The sequence below is a fragment of the Spinacia oleracea genome, chromosome 3 (genome assembly GCF_020520425.1).
Source record: "Spinacia oleracea cultivar Varoflay chromosome 3, BTI_SOV_V1, whole genome shotgun sequence".
NCBI lineage: Eukaryota > Viridiplantae > Streptophyta > Magnoliopsida > Caryophyllales > Amaranthaceae > Spinacia > Spinacia oleracea.
Window position 1 is genome coordinate 82,843,073 of NC_079489.1, and position 21,390 is coordinate 82,864,462.

A 21,390-nucleotide genomic window follows, 5' to 3' on the forward strand; every position below is an offset into this window, starting at 1 on the left:
GAGGCAGCGCGCGTTGTGGCGCAGCTCGCTTGCTGCCCACACGCGACTGCCTTGGCTCGCCCTACGCCCATGCCCATTCGTCCATTGGTCGTGGCACACGACACAAGGCAGGGCTGCTGCCTTGTGCTCGTGCACTACGCCCTTGCTCATTGCATTCGTGCCGCACGGGCGACGAGCTCCCTTGCTCGTCGTCGCATGCCCGCATTATACAACACCCCTTAAGGGTAACACGAAGCGTCCATTGCTTCGTGCGTGCAAGTTATATGAACGAATCGCATAAAAATTTAAAATTTATATTTAAAATTAATGACAAATTAATAAATAATATTAATTTCATAATTTTAGGGCGAAAAAATCGAAAATTTATTATCCAATTGATTTCCGATTGTTATGGATTCAAGTCTAGGTCATAAAAATTTAAAATTTATCGTAAATTTACAATTTTTATGGTGGTTTTTAATCATAGGTTTCTAATTAAATTACAATTAATTATGAAAATCAAATTAATTCTAAATTATTCTAATTTTCAACAAATTAATCATAATTACAAATTAGATTGCATAATTAACAAGACTAGGCATTCAAACTTGTTAAACATATGCAGTAGGTCAATCAAAAATTCAAGATTTATCAACAAGAATCGCAAATATTTAATTTAACATCTTAAATTTACGAAATTTTGCATTGGAAAAACTAAAACCTTCGAAAAGTCATAGTTAGGCTTCGAATTTGAGAATTCTGGGTTCGGCAGAAAAATACTATTTTTGTCAAAATTTTAGAATGCCTTTTATATGCGGAATTGACACAAAAATCACTCAATTCGGATGAGTAACGAAGAAACTGCCGAAAAACTGCGTACGTATAATTAAATAAACGCAATTTGCAATTAATTAACAATTACGAAAATTAATCACCCCTTTTAATTCTTGCAAATTTGTAATATTTAACCATGTTCATGCAATTTAGATTATGAAAATAATAAGGGGCTCGTGATACCACTGTTAGGTTATGATACATATGACAATTCATAAATCATGCGGAAAAACCATAAACCCAAGAAAACATATTATTTACACATAATCATTTAGCATAGATTAGATGCATACTCTTTGTTGCGTGCCTTCCCTAGCTGCGCCCGAACCGAACAAGAACAAGTCTTTAGGACTCCAAGTGTCGTCCCTCCGTAGATAGTCCACAGCACGTCCGGATCCGCCTTAAGATTGACCAGCTAGAATCGCCCTTAAGGTACTATTATTTTCGGCACTTTATAGGCAAATGTGTGACTGAATTTTTCTCTCAAAAACTCACTTTGAATACTTTGAAACTTGTGTTATAAATTGTGAGCCCTAGCCTCATATTTATAGCGGTATGGAAAGGGAATCGAAATCCTATTCAGATACAAATTAATTAAACCTAGAATCCTACAAGAACTCTAATTTAATTAATTTATCAAATAGAATTAGGAATTTAATCATTAACCGAACTCTGCATGTTTTAGGAAACGTGCATGAACACAAACACTTGCACACACACGCACGGCAGCCACGATGGGCCCCATGCGTGCGCGCGAGCAGCAGCCCACTCAGCGCCCGCGCGCGCTGCGCGCTGCGCGTGCTGTGCGCGCTGTGCGCGCTGTGCGCTGCACGTGCTGTGCGCGCTGTGCGCTGCGCGCAGCCTGCTGGGCCTGGCCTTGCGCTGGGCCTGGCGTGGCTGTTTGTGCGGCGCGCTTGGCTTGCTGGGCGATGGCCTGGCTTCGTGCTGGGCCTCGTCCGGCAGGCCTCGTCCGATGCTTATTCGTACGATGCGCTTCCGATTAAATTTTCCGATTCCGGAATTCATTTCCGATACGAACAATATTTAATATTTCCGATTCCGGAATTAATTTCCGTTTCGAACAAATATTTAATATTTCCGTTTCCGAAATTATTTTCCGATTCCGGTAATATTTCCGATTCTGACAATATTTCCGTTTCCGGCAATATTTCCGATTCTGGCAATATTTCCATTTCCGATAATATTTTCCGACACGTACCATGTTTCCGTTTCCAGCAACATCTACGACTTGGATAATATTTATATTTCCGATACGATCCATATTTCCGTTTCCGGCAATATCATCGTTTCCGGAGTATTCATTCCTTGCCTGTGACGATCTTAGCTCCCACTGAAACCAAGATCCGTCGGTTCCGAATATTCATAGATGGAGTATTTAATGCTATTAAATACTTGATCCGTTTACGTACTATTTGTGTGACCCTACGGGTTCAGTCAAGAGTAAGCTGTGGATTAATATCATTAATTCCACTTGAACTAAAGCGGCCTCTAGCTAGGCATTCAGCTCACTTGATCTCACTGAATTATTAACTTGTTAATTAATACTGAACCGCATTTATTAGACTTAACATAGAATGCATACTTGGACCAAGGGCATTATTTCCTTCAGCAAGTTCAAGAAATATGGCAAGAAGAGGAATGCTAAGAAAGCTGGCAACAAGGCAAGCCAAACAAAGCAACCTGGCGGCACCAAATCTGAAAAGAAGAAGGTGAGCCAACCCACTTCTGAATCTGAATGCTTCTACTGCAAGAAGAAGGGGCATTGGAAAAGAGATTTCTTGAAGCTTAAGGAAGATCAGAAGAACGGAACAGTCGTTCCATCTTCAGGTATTTTCGGTATAGATTGTGTGAGGAGGTCGAAAAAGCGCGAGGCTAATGCGTTACCTGTCCCTCGTGGGTGTGACGATTCTTTTTATTCAATCAAGTGTAATTGGATTTCCTGTGAGTATACACCCAATCGACTAGTAATATAGGAGTCGCCATTCAGTTTTTAACGACAATGAGAAAAACTGACAAAACCCGGTTATCGTGACATAAAGGGAGTGCAATTATGTTTGACCACGACGGCCGTAGGTTCCCTTGTGATCCCTGGTGTGGGGATCTCTCAATATACACCCGCAAGGTAGAGATTGAGGGTTCGGGGGACTGTAACTACCGAGAGGAGTAATTCGCTCGTCGATAACTCCAGAGGCAGGATATCCTTACTAGCTCAGCATAAATAATTGAAGGGACATGCGTTAACTATTAAACTAATCTGAATTGATTTTAGCAATATGCAGCATATAATACTAATTCGATCGTGATTATCTGATTTAAATATCATTAAGGGACCTAACATGATAATCCGATTTCCCAAAAATATTATATTTATTAGGCGTGATAGAACAATCATATTAGGTTAGTTTAACAGTTCATAAAAATGGCAAGGAAAGCGGTTAAATCATCGAAAAGGGACACATTACGACGCACCCTTGAGAGGTGCGTCAGGGTTCTCAGAAAACTAACCACTTTGACTTTGCTATTTCTCCTTTTTATTTAACGAATCTCGATTATGGGACAGGATACGTTCTGTTCGATTTATGGATCGATTGCGACAGAACGCGTGGACAGTTTCGCAGCGAGAGGCTTGGGCTCAGGGGTTTTGAGTCAATACTCAGAATATATTATGTGTTGTTGTGTCTTGTTTCACGTCGAAACTAGGGGTCTATTTATAGGGAAGAGTTCGTGGAAAGATAGAATTGCAGAGTTCTAATCCACAAATATTTAGGAAAAGAAACGTACCCAGGTATTTTCAGCGCCCAGGCCTGGGCGCCGAAGATTTCGGCGCCCAGAGCCAGGCCTTGAAAATAGGGTCTGGGCAGTTTTTGTTTAGTCAGATTCGGATTCTAAAATCCGTAGAGTTTGAGATTAATTTGAGTCTTTTAGAGCGTATCAATTTGTGACGGAATGCGTCTGGGCCCGTTACGAACTCTAGGCTCGTTAGGATTTTAATTAATACGTAACCCTTATTTCCGAATCCTATTAGGAATAGGATTCTCGCGGTTTTCTATCTCATTTAGGATTTATGTTGGAATGCAACACCTAATTCTGTCAGGTTTCTATCTTTTATGATTTGCCACTTTTAGAAGCTACCTTTTACGGCAGTTACTATTTTTAGCAGGTTTCCATAAATAGCAGGTTTCGGGTAAAATGAAATGGGGAATTGAGATTCGTTTATTTTATAGGAGATGCGTTGTCAAGTGGAGTTTTTATGCTTTCATCATCGAACCTTTCCCTTGCGGGAATGGGGACAAAAGTAGGTGTTTACAGTTAGCCCCCACTTTGACTAAGTCTTGGAGTAAGACGATGGTCAAAGTATTAGACGGAGTGCGTCGCACAAGCCATGGTGTATGTGACCTGTTTTGCGAGGGTCTCACGAGCCCCCGAGTGATAACATTTGACTTAAGGGTCATCACTTGAAGTGTCGACATATCCCTCACGTGTCATTGGGATTTGTCAACTGATAGTATAGAAACTTCCTCACTTTGTCATTGGAAGGATCTAAAGATGCGTAGAAACTCCCTCACTTTGTCATTGGGAGTAACTACAGATGTTTTCGAAATTAATGCTGTAAAGTGTAATTGGGCCTGGCCAAGCCCAATCACGAGGTAAAACGTTTTTAAAGATTCTCATTTTCAGGGCTGGCTAAACGAGAAAACCCCCTTGTTTTTATAGGAAGTAAAACGAAGGAAAATCCAGTACCCTTGTTTTTATAGGAAGTAAAACGAAGGAAAATCTAGTACCCTTGTTTTTATAGGAAGTAAAACGAAGGAAAATCCAGTAAAAGTTATCGCTGCAGCGACTAAGGACCTGCGCTGTTAGTGACGCAGACCCCGCCCGCTGAAGGTGGGCGAGCCTGTCCTCTGAGGGGGACCCCCCGTCCGATAGAAGTGGACGAATCTGTTTGATGTTTTTGAAAATAAGGACCTACGCGGTTTGTGACGTAGACCCCGCCCACTGAAGGTGGCGAACCTTGTCCGCTGAGGGTGAACACCCCGTCCGCTGAAGTGGACGAATCTGTTTAAATTTTTTTTGAAAATAAGGACCTACGCGGTTTGTGACGTAGACCCCGCCCGCTGAAGGTGGCGAACCTTGTCCGCTGAGGGGGGACACCCCGTCCGCTGAAGTGGACGAATCTGTTTTGAAATTTTATTTTGTTTTGTTTTTTGAAAATAAGGACCTACGTGGTTTGCGCCGTAGACCCCGCCCACTGAAGGTGGCAAGCCTATTTTAAATTTGAAGTTTTTATTTCTTTCGAAAACTGAGGACCTGCGCGGCTAGTGACGCAGACCCCGCCCGCTGAGGGTGGGCGAGCCCATTTTGATTTTCTTATTTTGCCTATGTAGAAGGGCTTTTGTGATTACAACCTGTTGGTGGGTCGTAATTTTTCCTGATTAGATGTGTCCTATAAGTGGGTCCACATTGTGTATATTTTTGTTTAACAATATCTTTTGAGATATCCAAACATGTTATGGTGCGTGGCGCAGTCTGGGAATGTGATTTTGATTGCACGTTTTTTGTTGGAGTCCACTTTTCGTGAGCCCCCAAGTGTTGGGGCTCGTTGGTCGTTTTTCGCGTCTTGTAATCATGTTTGGGGTCACGCTCGTATGTGCGAGCGATCTCCTATAGTAGTGTGCTATTTTAGTGAAGCCGTGGAGTGCGACTTTAGCTTTCAGGCGACATCCGGTTTCGGCTTGGCCCGGATTATCCCTTTGACAGACAGACATTTTCTATTTGGAAAACCAATGACTTGACGACACATATTTTTGGTGTTTCGAAGAATGACCATGATATTTAACTTGCTTTTTTTTTTTTTTTTTGAAAAGTGTACATGAGCTTTTTCTGAGATGAGTCTAAGTTTCGACCAAGTTTCAAGGTTATTATTATTTTTTGCTTATTTGGGAGCTAAAGGTGCTTTGGGCTTGATCTTACTTGTAATAGGGCCTCGTGTTTTAGCAACACGGTCTTAAGTCCTTTCCTATTCCGTGTTTTTGTGAAATCTGGGCCTTGGGCTGTATTTTCAGCGCCCAAGCTCAGGCGTTAAAAATTTCGGCGCCCAGAGGTGGGCGCTGAAAGTTCTTTCCTGGTAATATTTGATTTTCGGATTTCTAAACACGTTTCCGAATGGGATCAGGATGTTTATTGGGTGCGTTCAGCTATATATAGGGGCTAAGTACGTCCTTATTTTCCACCACTCTCAAATTCTTTCTCTCTTTTTTTGCCGTGCTCTAATTTATTTACTGCTTTTGCCATGTCGACCCCTACTTTCTCACTCCAACGGACTGTTAGGCGTTGGCTACGAGCCCTTACTCCCACAGAAAAAGCTTTGTTAAAAGAATACCACTTAGAGGCACTTTTAGGCTTACAACAAATTAATATTGATTATAATTTTCTGCATGCTGCCCTAAACTTTTGGGACTCCGATCATCATGTTTTTTCCTTTCGGGGCAATGAAATATGTCCTTTGCCTGATGAATTTGCTGCGATCCTTGGTTATCCTACTAATGTTACTCCTGTTACCCCTGGCACTATTGAAGAGGGTAAAACAACCATAAGGGCTTTCCTAGGGCTAGATGATAACATGTTTGCTGAACTTGTTGTAGACGATAAGGTTAACTTGGCAAAACTCGTAAAACATCATTTTAGGCCTAGTAAGAATATGACCGAACAAAAATTGAACATTCGAGCCCTTGTATTTTGCTTGTTGAATCATTATTTGCGGTCGAATAATAACGGTGAGTTCGGTGACATAAGGCTGATCCCCTTGATTAGCCAGATGGAAAGTTGCTATTCTATTATGCCGTTGGTTGTTGCTGAGACTTTGCTGAGTGCGGATGAGCTGAAGAAGGATGCCAAATCCGAAATTTTTAAGGGAAGCCCCCTATTACTGCAGGTAATCTACTTTTTTCTTTGCGCATATATACGCCACTTTTCTTTTTTGCCTGGGGCTGAGTTTCAGCGCCCAGGGCTGGGCGCTGGAATATTAGGCGCCTGGTCCTGGGCGTTGAAACTGCGCCCCAGGAACCTTTTTTCTTTCTTTTCATTCTTTTGATTCGATCATACCTGTTTTTGCAGATTTGGCTTGCGGAACGGCTTAGACTTTTGGAAGCTCCTGCCGATCCTAAACATTATCGCCCTATAGCTTTGGGTAACCGAAAATACTTGCACCAAGGCTAGGACGAGGCCGAATGGACCTCCTTTTTTACTTACAGCATTTGTTCTATTAAGTGGGTAGTACCATGGCGGGGTTTGACTACTATGACAGGGGGGGTCTGATGTATCGGTTTATATTTCTTTGTTGGGGCTATCTTGTCCCATTTATATTTTCCCTTACCGAGTCATGCGTCAATATGGTTTAAGGCAGACTATCCCCTTTTCTGATACGGTACCACCTAAGGTAGCGACCTTTGCACAAACGCGGGTCTTAGCGTGGGCTAGGTATTATGATGGTCTCCCGCGTTGGGCTGTAGCTACAAATGGGTTTGTGGGTCTTTCTGAAAATTATAAGTTGTGGATGAGTTCCGATGACAAGGATGTGAGGACCAAGGCCCGTAATGGAGAGCCGGCTGAGCTTTTGATACCTCGTATTCGTGTTAAGTATGAGGGTCCTGATTCTACCAGACCTTGTACTTATAGTTTTAAGACTGTGAAAGCTCGTCCTGATCGAAAGCGAAAGGAAGTTCTTCCCCGTTCCAGTGTCAGGCCTAAAAAGGTGCCTAACATGAAGGGGCCTGATGTTGTTAAAATAAATGCAAGCTCTCGCAGAGATCGTCGTCGGAACAATGTATGGGTTAGGAAGGCTCAGCCGCCTGTAGAAACAGTGGCTGGTCCAGTCGATGATAGTAATCCTTCTCCCACCACTGTTTGTGCCCTTGAGGCTGAGCAGGCTATAACTGAAAATGTTTCTAAAGCCTTGGCATCTTTGGAAGTTAGTGTCCAGGAGCCAGTTCTTATGGAGATTGATATTGGGGCAGCGCAGAAGACTATGGGGATGGATCCTGCGAACATTGCTCTCTTCAAGACTTTATTTGATGATTTGGAAGAACTAGAGTAGTGTAGTTCTTTGCTAGGGTGTAGGTGCCCTCTATTTATTTCAGTTGAGTTTTTTTTTTTATTCCTAGCACTTTGTTTTCCTTCTTATTATATTTTAATAAAGGCATATTTTTAGTTTCCATTCAATTTTGTTTATATGTCTAACACTTTTTACACAAAGAATATAATTTTGTTATTATTATTTGGACCGAATCCCTGGTAAGGATTGCCTACGTATCTTGTCAGAATCAGGTCGCGCGTAGTTCTTAACTTTAGAATAAGTTCTAGTATGCCGAATCTCGGTAGATATGTCCTAAAGTGGAAACATATTACTTAATCGGTCAAATGAGTGAAGTATTTGCCATTATTTTCATCTGCCGTTTTCCATAGGTTGCGTAAAATTCGACCAATTTGTTGGTAAACCTATTTGGATGAAATTCGACCAATTTGTTGGTAAACCTATTTGGATACGCACTGTACCCCCCAAGTGTTCGTTATTTTTCCGTTGCGTGCGGATAAAATGACGAGCACTTTTCGAAAAAAGGAAAACTTTGGCAGGCAGAGAGTTTCAACGCCCAGGCTGGGGCGTCAGAAATTTCGGCGCCCAGCCATGGGCGCTGAAAATAACTTGGGCGGTCAATTTTGACGTTTTTCTTCACATGTTCTTGCGTTTATTTCTATTTCGTTTTTTTTGCCTTGATATTTTGCTTCATAGTTAAAGTTAATTTTGAGGCTGTTTTGGAGGTTTTTTGGCTGTTAGCGTGAAACACATTTTTGTCCAGATTAATTTTTTCTATTGGTGACTCAAAACAGTTTTGAAAATGGAGTTAGGGTGCGGAACTTATGAAGATCTTTGTGGAGGGTATGATGGAATCTTATGTGAAAGCTGTCGGTGGGTTCTACGTTTTATGAATTTATTTTTTGGTAACATTTGCATTTGTTTTAAATTTTTGATTTCTTTTTGATTTTTGGTTGCATGGGTTGGCTCTCATGATGACATTGGTTGGCTTTTTAGGTTTTGAGGATGGGATAGTGTGGTTTATTTTGTGGGTTTCGGGAACTGGTTCACATGGCATTATTTCAAAATCGAGTGGGCTTTGTTTGTTGGGCCTATAGTGGGCCGTTTCTTTATTTTTTTTATTTTGCAAGTACATTTGGTGTTTATTTAGTGTTAGAATAAAAATTTTAGGAAAAAATATTACGCCTTTATTGATTTGGGAAAGTAAGAAAAACACACTGAAATAAAACTGACCCATATTCTAAAGGGCCTTAGGACCATATAAAGTCTCTATTATTTTTTCTATCAATCTAAAGAACTACTAGGCGCTTTTTACTAATGGTGCCCTATGTGGCTCAAGCCTGGGGTTTAGTCTCATAAAACTTTGGTCCTTCACCGGTACTCATCTTGAATTCCATTCCTTTTGCGTGGACCCACTGATATATCTTCACCCATCCGTTCCCGACCTCTTCTAGTGTTGATGCAGGAGAGATTAACCAGGTTGGATCAAAACCTTCATCTTGTAAAGCTAGGGTAGTTATCACAGTCTCGTTCTCCATAGGCCTCGATTCGTTAAACAATGTCCATAGAGCCTGGTTGTCCAATATTTCAGCTGTTTTAGTCTTGGTGAGGTGGGGTGCCTCATCCAAGGTGTGGCAGTCATGGAAAATTTCAAATCCGGGTTTTAGCAAGCCATCCTGAACGAAGGGTTCAGGGAAATCACAGCATTTGTGTTCTTCTCCTTCCCGAACAAACATCCCGTTAAGGGTCCTTTGATATGGGGGAAGGAGGGTGGTTTGTTTGGCTTTGTTAAGGCGTAGCCTAGATAGGCAGTCAGCAATATCTTCCTCCGTTGGTTCATAACCTAAGCCAAAGGGAGTAGATTTGTCGGGAAAAGGATGGAATGTGCATTCCTTCTTCCTTATGCCCAATGGGGTTCCTGGGAAATAACCTTGAGCTAACAGCATTCTATGGATGACTCGGAATGCATGCGGGTCTAGGAATGCTGGATCATAATCTTCGATGAACTGGATTGCTTCTTCCATTTGAAACCCATAAAGGTCATCTGCAGTTTCGGCCGTTCCAACCATAGTACAACTGACGTCGAGAGGAGGGGCGCGGATTTCTAGTATTACCCCGTTATGGTTAAGTTTAACCATTTGGTGCAAGGTTGAAGCCACACCTCCTAAGTCGTGGAGCCAAGGTCGCCCCAAGAGGAGGTTGAAAGTGGGCTTGATGTCGATTATTTGAAACTCCGTGGTGCGTGCCACAGGCCCAGTTTGTATGGTAAGGTTGATTTTTCCCAACACAGGCCTTCGGGAGTTATCATAAGCTCGTACCCCTTGTGAGGAGGTTTGGAAGTCATCGCTTCCTAGCCCCAAGCAATGGGCGGTTCGCAATGGGCAGACATTAACCGCCGAACCATTATCTACGAGCGCTAGGGGGATGTTTTGTCCTTTGCATCCAACCACTAAGTAAAGGGCTTTATTGTGAGCACCCCCCTCTTTGGGTAAGTCTTTATCAGTGAAAACTATGGCCTTTTCTCCGGCATCTCTCGTGACATGGCTAACCAATGAGTCAGGTGTGATATCTGTGGGTACTGAGATGAGGTCGAGTGAGCGAATAAGCTTTTCGCGATGTTCCTTTGAAGTACACATAAGATTCCAGATGGTAATCTCAGCTTTGGTTCTTTTCAGTTGTTTCAAGAGAGGATTTTCAATGACTTCCGCGACGGTGGCGTGCCGCCCGTTCTCAGGAGTTTGCCTAACCGGGATGTCGCCCATAGGAGGTGGGTGAATATCCGGTTGGTATATCCTTCCGGATCGGGTGAGGTTGTCGACCTCGGGCTCCTGAGGGGTGGTGTCAATGAGAGCATACCCGGGCCAAGTTTCAGTGAAGAGGTCCTTGCCCGAGACTTGAGATAGGTAAATATCTTCAGCATCATCGTTCCACACACCGCACACTTCCCCCTCGATTCGATCCATAGGTACCACAGCGAGTGGTGCACCTTGAGGTTTAATATACACCGTGGGGTCGAAATTCTCTGGTTGGTCGAGAGAGATGTGACAAGAGCCGAGTGGGCTCTTGTTGTTGTTGGGCTTGCCAACGTTAGGGAGAGGTATTACTTCATCCTCTATCATGTCCTGGATCGTATGTTTTAGATACCAGCAGTTTTCAGTGTCATGCCCATTTCCTTGATGGAATTTGCAGTAAGTACCTTCGACCCAATATTTGTTTTTGACAGGAGGGTCGCGGGTGGGGCCTATAGGTCTCAACTTTCCTTGATTGGTTAGTCTTTCAAAGGCTTGTACCAAAGTTGACCCGAGTGGGGCAAACTTTCGGTCTCGAACCCATCTTACAGGGTATCTTCGGGCGGGAGCCTCTTCTACAGCATGGACTTCTTGGGCTTGGGGTGTGTTACCCCGATTATAGGTGTTGGTCTTATATGCAGGTTTGCTCTGTATGGTTTTGGCGAGGTCGTCCTCGATTTTTATTCCCACATCATAAACTCTTTTGAAAGTGTCAAGTCCCAGGTACCTAAGGTGTTGTCTGTAAGCCGGGTCTAAGTTATCAATGAATTTTTGGACCAATTCTGTTTCGGGAGGCCTATTGATTAGCTGGGCCGCCTGGTCCCTCCATCTAGCAAAGTAGGTTGTGAAACCCTCATTTTTCTTTTGGAAGAGAACTTCTAGCTCGCGCATGGTGACTTGGAAATCCATGTTCGACGAGTATTGCTTGATGAAGACATTGACAAAGTCTTCCCAAGTGGGGAAGAGCTTAGGGTCCTGGTGATAGTACCATTTGAGCGGCACAGGTTCCAAGGACAAAGGAAAGGCAGGTAGATACATGGACTTGTCCACGCCTTTCAAGTTCATGGTATTCACAAAGCTCAGTAAATGATCACGGGGGTTATCCGTGGCCTTGAACTTTGGTAAGTCAGTTGAACTGAACTTTTCTGGTAATTTGCCAAAAAAGGGTTCGGGCTCGAGGGAGAAGTATTTGCTCCCCATGGTTTGCTGTAGGACCATTTTTTCGATCCTCTTCTCGTTTTCGAGGTCATTTTTGGCTTGCGCAGCCGCTGAGGCTTCATTTTCCATTTTCAGTTGGCCCATGAGTTGGGTCATTTGGACCATCTGGTCTCGCAAATCTTCGATGGACATGTTTGGAGGTGCGAATCGAGGTTCGGGAAGCGGAGATCCTTGAAATGAGGGACGACGGACGGAGCTTGGAGTTGCTAGACTTGGTGATGTATCTTCGAGACGCACTAGCCGTTGATTCCCTGATCGGCACCAAGTGGCAGGACCGGTCCTAGGCATAAGATAAGCTAAAGTTTAGGTTCCCAAAGTTTCAAGCATTACTTAGTCTAGACTTCGACTCTCTAAATTGGTTTTTCACTTTTTCGCTCTTTCTTCTGTCGGTACACTTTTTGGGGGTTTTTTTTTATTTTGGTCATTCTTTGGATTTTCGAAACACTTGCCTGTGTGACATTCATAGTTGTTAGCATGTTCGGTTTTGGTGCCGAGCATTGCCGTCGTAGGAGGCCTAACGACGACACAAAGAGTTATTAATTTTTCGCGAGTCGCCTTTTGAAATCGAGTGCTTTTCTTACGCCCTCGTAGCAATTCTTTTGATGAACATTTTTTGTGCTACGTACTTTCTTTTTGCTTGGGCACCGAGGCTGCTGCGCCTGACCAGAAAGTCAAGCAGCAACTTCAGCGCCCAGCAGTGGGTGTGAGAAATTTTGGCGCCTAGCCAGGGGCGTTGAAAATGCGTCCCTGGCTGGTTCTCGTTTTCTGTTTTCTGTTTATGCGACTTCGATTTGCGTGCTTGCCTAATAACGTCCTTTACGCGTGACAGCGTTTGTGGGATTCGTTACAGGCCATCCCGAGCGTCGCTTGTTTTGTGGCGATCATTCGGGTTTGCGGAACACGTGCTTCGGTATAACTCTTTGGCAAATTAGTCTATGAGTGTTTGGGCAATTTTTAAGGTCATTGGTTTTCTAGGATAGTTTGTCACACAATCACATATTTCTCTACACATAACTACATTACAAACATGGATTTGAAAATTAAATATGCCACGTAGTTTATGATAGGCTTCTATGGGTAGTTTATTTGCGCCTGGCTTGGTACCGCTTCTATTGTAGATCCAACACATGCCCCGGTCGAGGTAGTGTCTTCAACAGACGAATTTCGCTCAAGAGGCCAACCCGCAAGTGCAAGCCAAGGGGGCATGCAGGCGAGAGGGACCTAATGGGCGAGCGATTGGGTTCGGGATAGGTGTACTACCTGCACAAGTACCGAGTGGGAAACATGCGCGGCGTATGCACCCCCCTATTGGCGAAAAAAGGTATCCTTAGTCCCAACTCCCGAGAGAGCCGAGATTCGTTATGCGGTTCTGCCCGTTCACATTAATATGCTGATTTTCAGGTCGTCCCAACTTGATGGGGAAATAAACGCGGGGTAGGATCGTTTCACCCTTCGGCTATTTTGATTACCTACAAGCACGAGTATTTCCTTCACTATCCCCAGCAGAGTCGCCACTGTGAGGGGGTCGAAAAAGCGCGAGGCTAATGCGTGACCTGTCCCTCGTGGGTGTGACGATTCTTTTTATTCAATCAAGTGTAATTGGATTTCCTGTGAGTATACACCCAATCGACTAGTAATATAGGAGTCGCCATTCAGTTTTTAACGACAATGAGAAAATCTGACAAAACCCGGTTATCGTGACATAAAGGGAGTGCAATTATGTTTGACCACGACGGCCGTAGGTTCCCTTGTGATCCATAGTGTGGGGATCTCTCAATATACACCCGCAAGGTAGAGATTGAGGGTTCGGGGGACTGTAACTACCGAGAGGAGTAATTCGCTCGTCGATAACTCCAGAGGCAGGATATCCTTACTAGCTCAGCATAAATAATTGAAGGGACATGCGTTAACTATTAAACTAATCTGAATTGATTTTAGCAATATGCAGCATATAATACTAATTCGATCGTGATTATCTGATTTAAATATTATTAAGGGACCTAACATGATAATCCGATTTCCCAAAAATGTTATATTTATTAGGCGTGATAGAACAATCATATTAGATTAGTTTAACAGTTCATAAAAAGGGCGAGGAAAGCGGTTAAATCATCGAAAAGGGACACATTACGACGCACCCTTGAGAGGTGCGTCAGGGTTCTCAGAAAACTAACCACTTTGACTTTGCTATTTTTCCTTTTTATTTAACGAATCTCGATTATGGGACAGGATACGTTCTGTTCGATTTATGGATCGATTGCGACAGAACGCGTGGACAGTTTCGCAGCGAGAGGCTTGGGCTCAGGGGTTTTGAGTCAATACTCAGAATATATTATGTGTTGTTGTGTCTTGTTTCACGTCGAAACTAGGGGTCTATTTATAGGGAAGAGTTCGTGGAAAGATAGAATTGTAGAGTTCTAATCCACAAAGAATTAGGAAAAGAAACGTACCCAGGTATTTTCAGCGCCCAGGCCTGGGCGCCGAAGATTTCGGCGCCCAGAGCCAGGCGTTGAAAATAGGGTTTGGGCAGTTTTTGTTTAGTCAGATTCCGATTCTAAAATCCGTAGAGTTTGAGATTAATTTGAGTCTTTTAGCGCGTATCAATTTGTGACGGAATGCGTCTGGGCCCGTTACGAACTCTAGGCTCGTTAGGATTTTAATTAATACGTACTCTTATTTCCGAATCCTATTAGGAATAGGATTCTCGCGGTTTTCTATCTCATTTAGGATTTATGTTGGAATGCAACACCTAATTCTGACAGGTTTCTATCTTTTATGATTTGCCACTTTTAGAATCTACCTTTTACGGCAGTTACTATTTTTAGCAGGTTTCCATAAATAGCAGGTTTCGGGTAAAATGAAATGGGGAATCGAGATTCGTTTATTTTATAGGAGATGCGTTGTCGAGTGGAGTTTTTATGCTTTCATCATCGAACCTTTCCCTTGCGGGAATGGGGACAAAAGTAGGTGTCTACAGATTGTATACTTGCTAATTCAACTTCTTGGGTATTAGATACAGGTTGTGGCTCACACTTATGTTCCAATTCGCAGGGACTAAGAAGAAGTAGAAGGTTAAGCAAGGGTGAATTCGACCTACGAGTTGGAAATGGAGCACGGATTGCTGCATTAGCTGTAGGAACTTATTATTTGTCGTTGCCCTCTGGGCTAGTTTTGGAACTGGAAGATTGTTTCCATGTTCCAAGTCTTACTAAAAACATCATTTCTGTTTCTTGCTTAGATGCTAAGGGATTTTCATTTTTAATAAAAGACAATAGTTGTTCGTTTTATTTTAAAGAGATGTTTTATGGATCTGCTAGATTAGTCAATGGACTTTATTTATTAGATCACGACAAACAAGTTTAAAACATAAATACCAAAAAGGCCAAAAAGAATGATTCAGATCTCACCTATCTGTGCATTGTCGATTAGGAAATATTAACTTGAAACGCTTAGAAAGACTTCAAAAAGAAGGAATTCTAGAACCATTTGACTTAGAGGATTATGGTAAGTGCGAATAATGTTTACTTGGCAAAATGACAAAGCAACCTTTCTCTAAAGTTGGAGAAAGAGAAAATGAACTATTGGGTTTAATCCATACAGATGTATGTGGACCAATGAGTACAAATGCTAGAGGTGGTTTCAGCTACTTTATCACTTTCACTGATGACTTCAGTAGATATGGTTATGTCTACCTAATGAAGCATAAGTCTGAATCCTTTAAAAAATTCAAGGAATTTCAGAGTGAAGTAGAGAATCAATTAGGCAAGAAGATTAAGGCACTGCGGTCTGATAGAGGCGGTGAATATCTGAGCTATGAATTTGATGACCATCTGAAAGAATGTGGAATTCTATCAGAATTGACTACTCCTTGAACACCTCAATGGAACGGTGTGTCAGAACGGAGGAATAGAACCTTGCTAGACATGGTTAGATCAATGATGGGTCAGGCCGAACTTCCAATAGAATTTTGGGGACATGCACTAAATACAGCTGCACTCACTATAAATAGAGCTCCGTCTAAAGCTGTTGAAAAGACTCCATATGAGTTATGGTTTGGAAAGCATCCAAAAGTGTCTTTTCTTAAGATTTGGGGATGTGGAGTATACGTCAAACGATTAATTTCAGACAAACTTCATCCGAAATCTGACAAATGTATCCTTGTGGGCTATCCAAAGGAAACAAAGGGGTATTACTTCTACAATACATCTGAGAACAAGGTGTTTGTTGCTCGAGATGGTATCTTTTTGGAAAGAGATCACATTTCCAAAATGACAACTGGGAGAAAAGTAGACCTCGAAGAAATTCGAGTCGAACAACAAACTCTAGAGAATGCTCAAGATGACATTCAGGATGAAACTCAGAGATCTTTAGAAGTATCTGGTGAGAATCAAGGACCATCTAGAAATGTAACCCCGCGTAGATTGCAGAGATATAGATCTTAACCGGAAAGGTACTTAGATATTTTGACGAACGAGAGATATGAAGTTCTATTACTTGAAAGTGATGAACCTGCGACTTACAAACAAGCTATGACGAGCCCTAGCTCCAAGCAATGGCAAGAAGCCATGCAATCTGAATTAGACTCCGTGTCTGAAAACCAAGTTTGGGATTTGGTGGATTTGCCAGATGGCTACAAGCCATAGGAAGCAAATGGGTTTTCAAACTGAAAAAGGACAAGGATGGGAAACTGGAAGTTTTCAAAGCTAGATTGGTTGCAAAAGGTTACAGGCAAGTCAACGTTGTGGATTACGATGAAACCTTTTTACCAGTTGCAATGCTAAAGTCTATTGAGTAATGTTAGCCATCGATGCATATTACGATTACGAAATATGGCAGATGTATATCAAAACCGCTTTCTTAAACGGCGTTTTAACAGAAACTATGTTTATGACACAACCTGAGGGTTTTGAGGATCCAAAGAATGCTAAAAAGGTATCCAAGCTTAAGAAATCAATCTACGGATTGAAGAAAGCATCAAGGAGCTGGAATATACGTTTTGATGAAGCAGTCAGCGACTTTGGTTTCATCAAGAACGCAGACGAATCTTGTGTATACAAGAAGGTCAGTGGGAGAAAAATTTCTTTTCTAGTATTATATGTCGACGACATATTACTTATCGGAAATGACATACCTATGTTGAACTCTGTCAAGATTTGGCTTGGGAAATGTTTTTCGGTGAAGGATCTAGGAGAAGCACAGTACATACTGGGCATCAAGATTTACAGAGATAGATATAAAAGGATGATTGGACTCAGTCAAAGCACTTATATCAATAAGATGCTTGAAAGGTTCAATATGGCAGACTCCAAGCGAGGCTACCTACCCATGTCTCATGGAATGACTCTAAGCAAGAGTCAGTGCCCAAAAACACTAGATGAGCGTAGACGAATGAATGGGATTCCATATGCATCATTGATTGGTTCAATAATGTATGCTATGATATGTACACGCCCGGATGTTGCGTATGCACTCAGTGCGACGAGCAGATACCAATCAGACCTAGGAGAGGCACATTGGACTGCTGCCAAGAATATTCTGAAGTACCTGAAAAGGCACAAAGATGATTTCCTGGTCTATGGTGGAGATGATAAATTAACTGTTAAAGGCTATACGGACGCAAGTTTCCAAACCGACAAGGATGATTTCAGATCACAGTTTGGGTTTGTCTTCTGCCTCAACGGAGGTGCAGTAAGCTGGAAAGGTGCTAAGCAAAGCACCATTGCGGATTCTACAACTGAAGCGGAGTACATTGCTGCACATGAAGCAGCAAAGGAAGCTATATGTCTAAGGAAGTTCATAGGTGAACTTGGTGTAGTCCCCTCCATTAAAGGACCAATAGCTCTATATTGTGATAATAACGGAGATATTGCATAGGCAAAGGAGCCTAGACACCACCAGAGAGTCAAGCATGTACTTCGTAGATTTCACCTTCTACGAGAGTTAGTTGAAAGAAAAGAAGTCGAGATAAGCAAGATTGGAACTGATGACAACATCTCAGATCCATTAACTAAACCTCTGCCGCAGGCGAAGCACAACTCGCACACTGCAGCTATGGGAATCAAGCATGTTGGAGAATGGCTTTGATGTCCTTATTTAATGTTTTAAAGTTTTATTGTTTAATACTTTGTAAAACGTTATTGGTTAACCATTCACATTAATGAATAGAATTCATTTTTCCATTTAATTTGTGGTTTATTAAATGATGAGTCCCTTCAATTTGACGATATATTCAAGATAGACTGTCAGGACCAGTCCTGTGACTAAGAAATGGCTATCAAGTGAACTTGAATGTCAAAAGTTGGAAAAGGTCCCTGGTCGGAGTTTTCTATAAAGATGGACGCATAAAACGCTAGACGACTAGAATGCAAGATGACTAGTAGTTCTGTTTCTTGAACTATGTGGACATGGCAATGTCGTAATCATTTGCATAGATACTTACTTTGAGAAGACTAGTATCGGACAGACATATGAAACTTTACTGTAAGAGATGAAAATATGTCATAAGTAAATTTCATTACCTTATTAGACAATAATCCTCAATACTTGAGTGATTCGAGATTACTTGTTTGAGAACTGGTTGCTTTGACGTTGTCAACCGTCGCACCGTAAAAGGAGGCTATAACGGCAACGTTGGGGTAATCACCTATCAAACGAAGTCTAACCTCAAGATCACAAGATGGGGACTGTCCTCTCATAAATCGGGATGAGATGCTGAAAGTTGTACAAGGCCACTCGGAGAGCTAGAAACTGTAAAATGCATGGCCGTGCTCAGATGAATCATAGGCTATGATTATCTATTTATTTGATCAGTTGAACTCTGAAACCGAGAAATACCTCAGGACATTATAAGGATGACAACTCTTACCTTATGTTCATGAGCAAGCATCAAGCGACAAAGGAATTAGGAAATGCACACTTGTCCCTAAGGATAAGTGGGAGACTAAAGGAAATAATGCCCTTGGTCCAACTATGCATTCCATGCTAAGTCTAATAAATGCGGTTCAGTATTAATTAATTATACAAGTTAATAATTCAGTGAGATCAAGTGAACTGTATGCCTAGCTAGAGGCCGCTTCAGTTCAAGTGGAATTAATAATATTAATCCTCAACTTAGTGTTGACTGAACGCGTAGGGTCACACAAATAGTACATGAACGGATCAAGTATTTAAGTGAATTAAATACTCCATTTATGGATATTCGGAATCGACGGATCTCGATTCCAGTGGGAGATGAAATCATCAAAAGGCAAAATTATGAATACTCCGGAAACGATGATATTGCCGGAAACGGAAATATGGATCGTATCGGAAATATAAATATTATCCAAGTTGTAGATGTTGCCGGAAACGGAAACATGGTACGTATCGGAAAATATTATCGGAAATGGAAATGTTGCCGGAATCGGAAATATTTCCGGAAACGGAAATATTGCCGGAATCGGAAATATTATTGGAATCACAAAATAATTCCGAAATCGGAAATATTAAATATTTGTTCGAAACGGAAATTAATTCCGGAATCGAAAATATTAAATATCGTTCGAATCGGAAATGAATTCCGGAGTCGGAAAATTAATCGGAAGCGCGTCGTACGAAACAAACATCATACGAGCTTGCTAGACGCAAGGCCCAGCACGAAGCTAGGCCCGCGTCTAGCAAAGCCCACGCGCAGCAAGGCAGCCCGCAAGCATCGCAAGGCCCAGCCAAGCAAAGCGCAAGGCCAGGCCCAGCGAGGCCAGCAGGCTGGCACGCCCACTCGTGGGCCGAGCACTTGGTGGGATGTGCGTGTGTGCGTTGAGTTCGTGCATGCATCGAATCCTTAAGCGATTAGGATTAGATTAAAGATTAATTTCCTAAAACTACTAGAGTTAGTTGTTAAATTAAACATTAACTTAATAGTTTTAATTAAGATTAGATTAATTGAATCCTAGTAGGTTTCTAGTTCCGATAATCCTACCCTATAAGTAGGTGATGGCATTCACAATTTATAATCAATCAATTCAAGTATTCATATAGTTTTAAGGTTAAAACTAAAGTTGATAATTTGCCACAAATTATATTCGAATAACTTAAAACCTTAGGTTGAATTCTAGTTAATTAATTCTAAGGCGGATCCGAACGTGATGTGGACTATCTACAGAGGGACTACACTTGTAGTCCTAAACTTGTTCTTGTTCGGTTCGGGAGCAGCTAGGGAGGGCACGCTACATAACTATGTATCCTAAATTATGCTAATTGTTATGTGGCAATTAATTTCGATTCCTGGCTTTATGGTTTTTCCGCATGAAATATAAATGCTTTATATTTGTCATAACCTAACAGGATAATATTTATATTTCCGTTACGATCCATTTCCGTTTCCGGAAATATCATCGTTTCCGGAGTATTTAAAATTTGCCTTTTGACGATTTCAGCTCCCATTGGAACCGAGATCTGTCGATTCCGAATATTCATAAATGGAGTATTTAATTCACTTAAATACTTGATCCGTTCACGTACTATTTGTGTGACCCTACGGGTTCAGTCAAGAGTAAGTTGTGGATTAATATTATTAATTCCACTCGAACTGAAGCGGCCTCTAGCTAGGCATTCAGCTCACTTAATCTCACTGAATTATTAACTTGCATAATTAATTAATACTAACCCGCATTTATTAGACTTAGCATTGAATGCATACTTGGACCAAGGGCATTATTTCCTTCAGTCGCCCACTTGGCCTTTGGGACAAGTGTGCATTTCCTAATTCCTTTGTCGCTTGATGCTTGCTCATGAACCTAAGGTAAGAGTAGTCATCCTTATTATGTCCAACTGATCAACTGATCAAATAAACAGATAATCATAGGCTATGATTCATCTGAGCACGGCCATGCATTTTATAGTTTCTAGCTCTCCTAGTGGCCTTGTACAACTTTCAGCATCTCATCCCGATTTATGGGAGGACAATCCTAATCTTGTGATCTTGAGGTTAGACTTCGTTTGATAGGTGATTACCCCAACGTTGCCGTTATAGCCTCCTTTTACGGTGCGACGGTTGACAACGTCAAAGCAACCAGTTCTCAAACAAGTAATCTCGAATCACTCAAGTATTGAGGATTATTGTCTAATAAGGTAATGAAATTTACTTATGATATATTTTCATCTCTTACAGTAAAGTTTCATAGGTCTTTCCAATACTAGTCTTCTCAAAGTAAGTATCTATGCAAATGATTACGACATTGCCATGTCCACATAGTTCAAGAAACAGAACTACTAGTCATCTTGCATTCTAGTCGTCTAGCGTTTTATGCGTCCATCTTTGTAGAAAACTCCGACCAGGGACCTTTTCCAACTTTTGACATTCAAGTTCACTTGATAGACATTTCTTAGTCACATGACTGGTCCTGATAGTCTATCTTGAATATATCGTCAAATTGAAGGGCTCATCATTTAATAAACCACAAATTAAATGGAAAATGAATT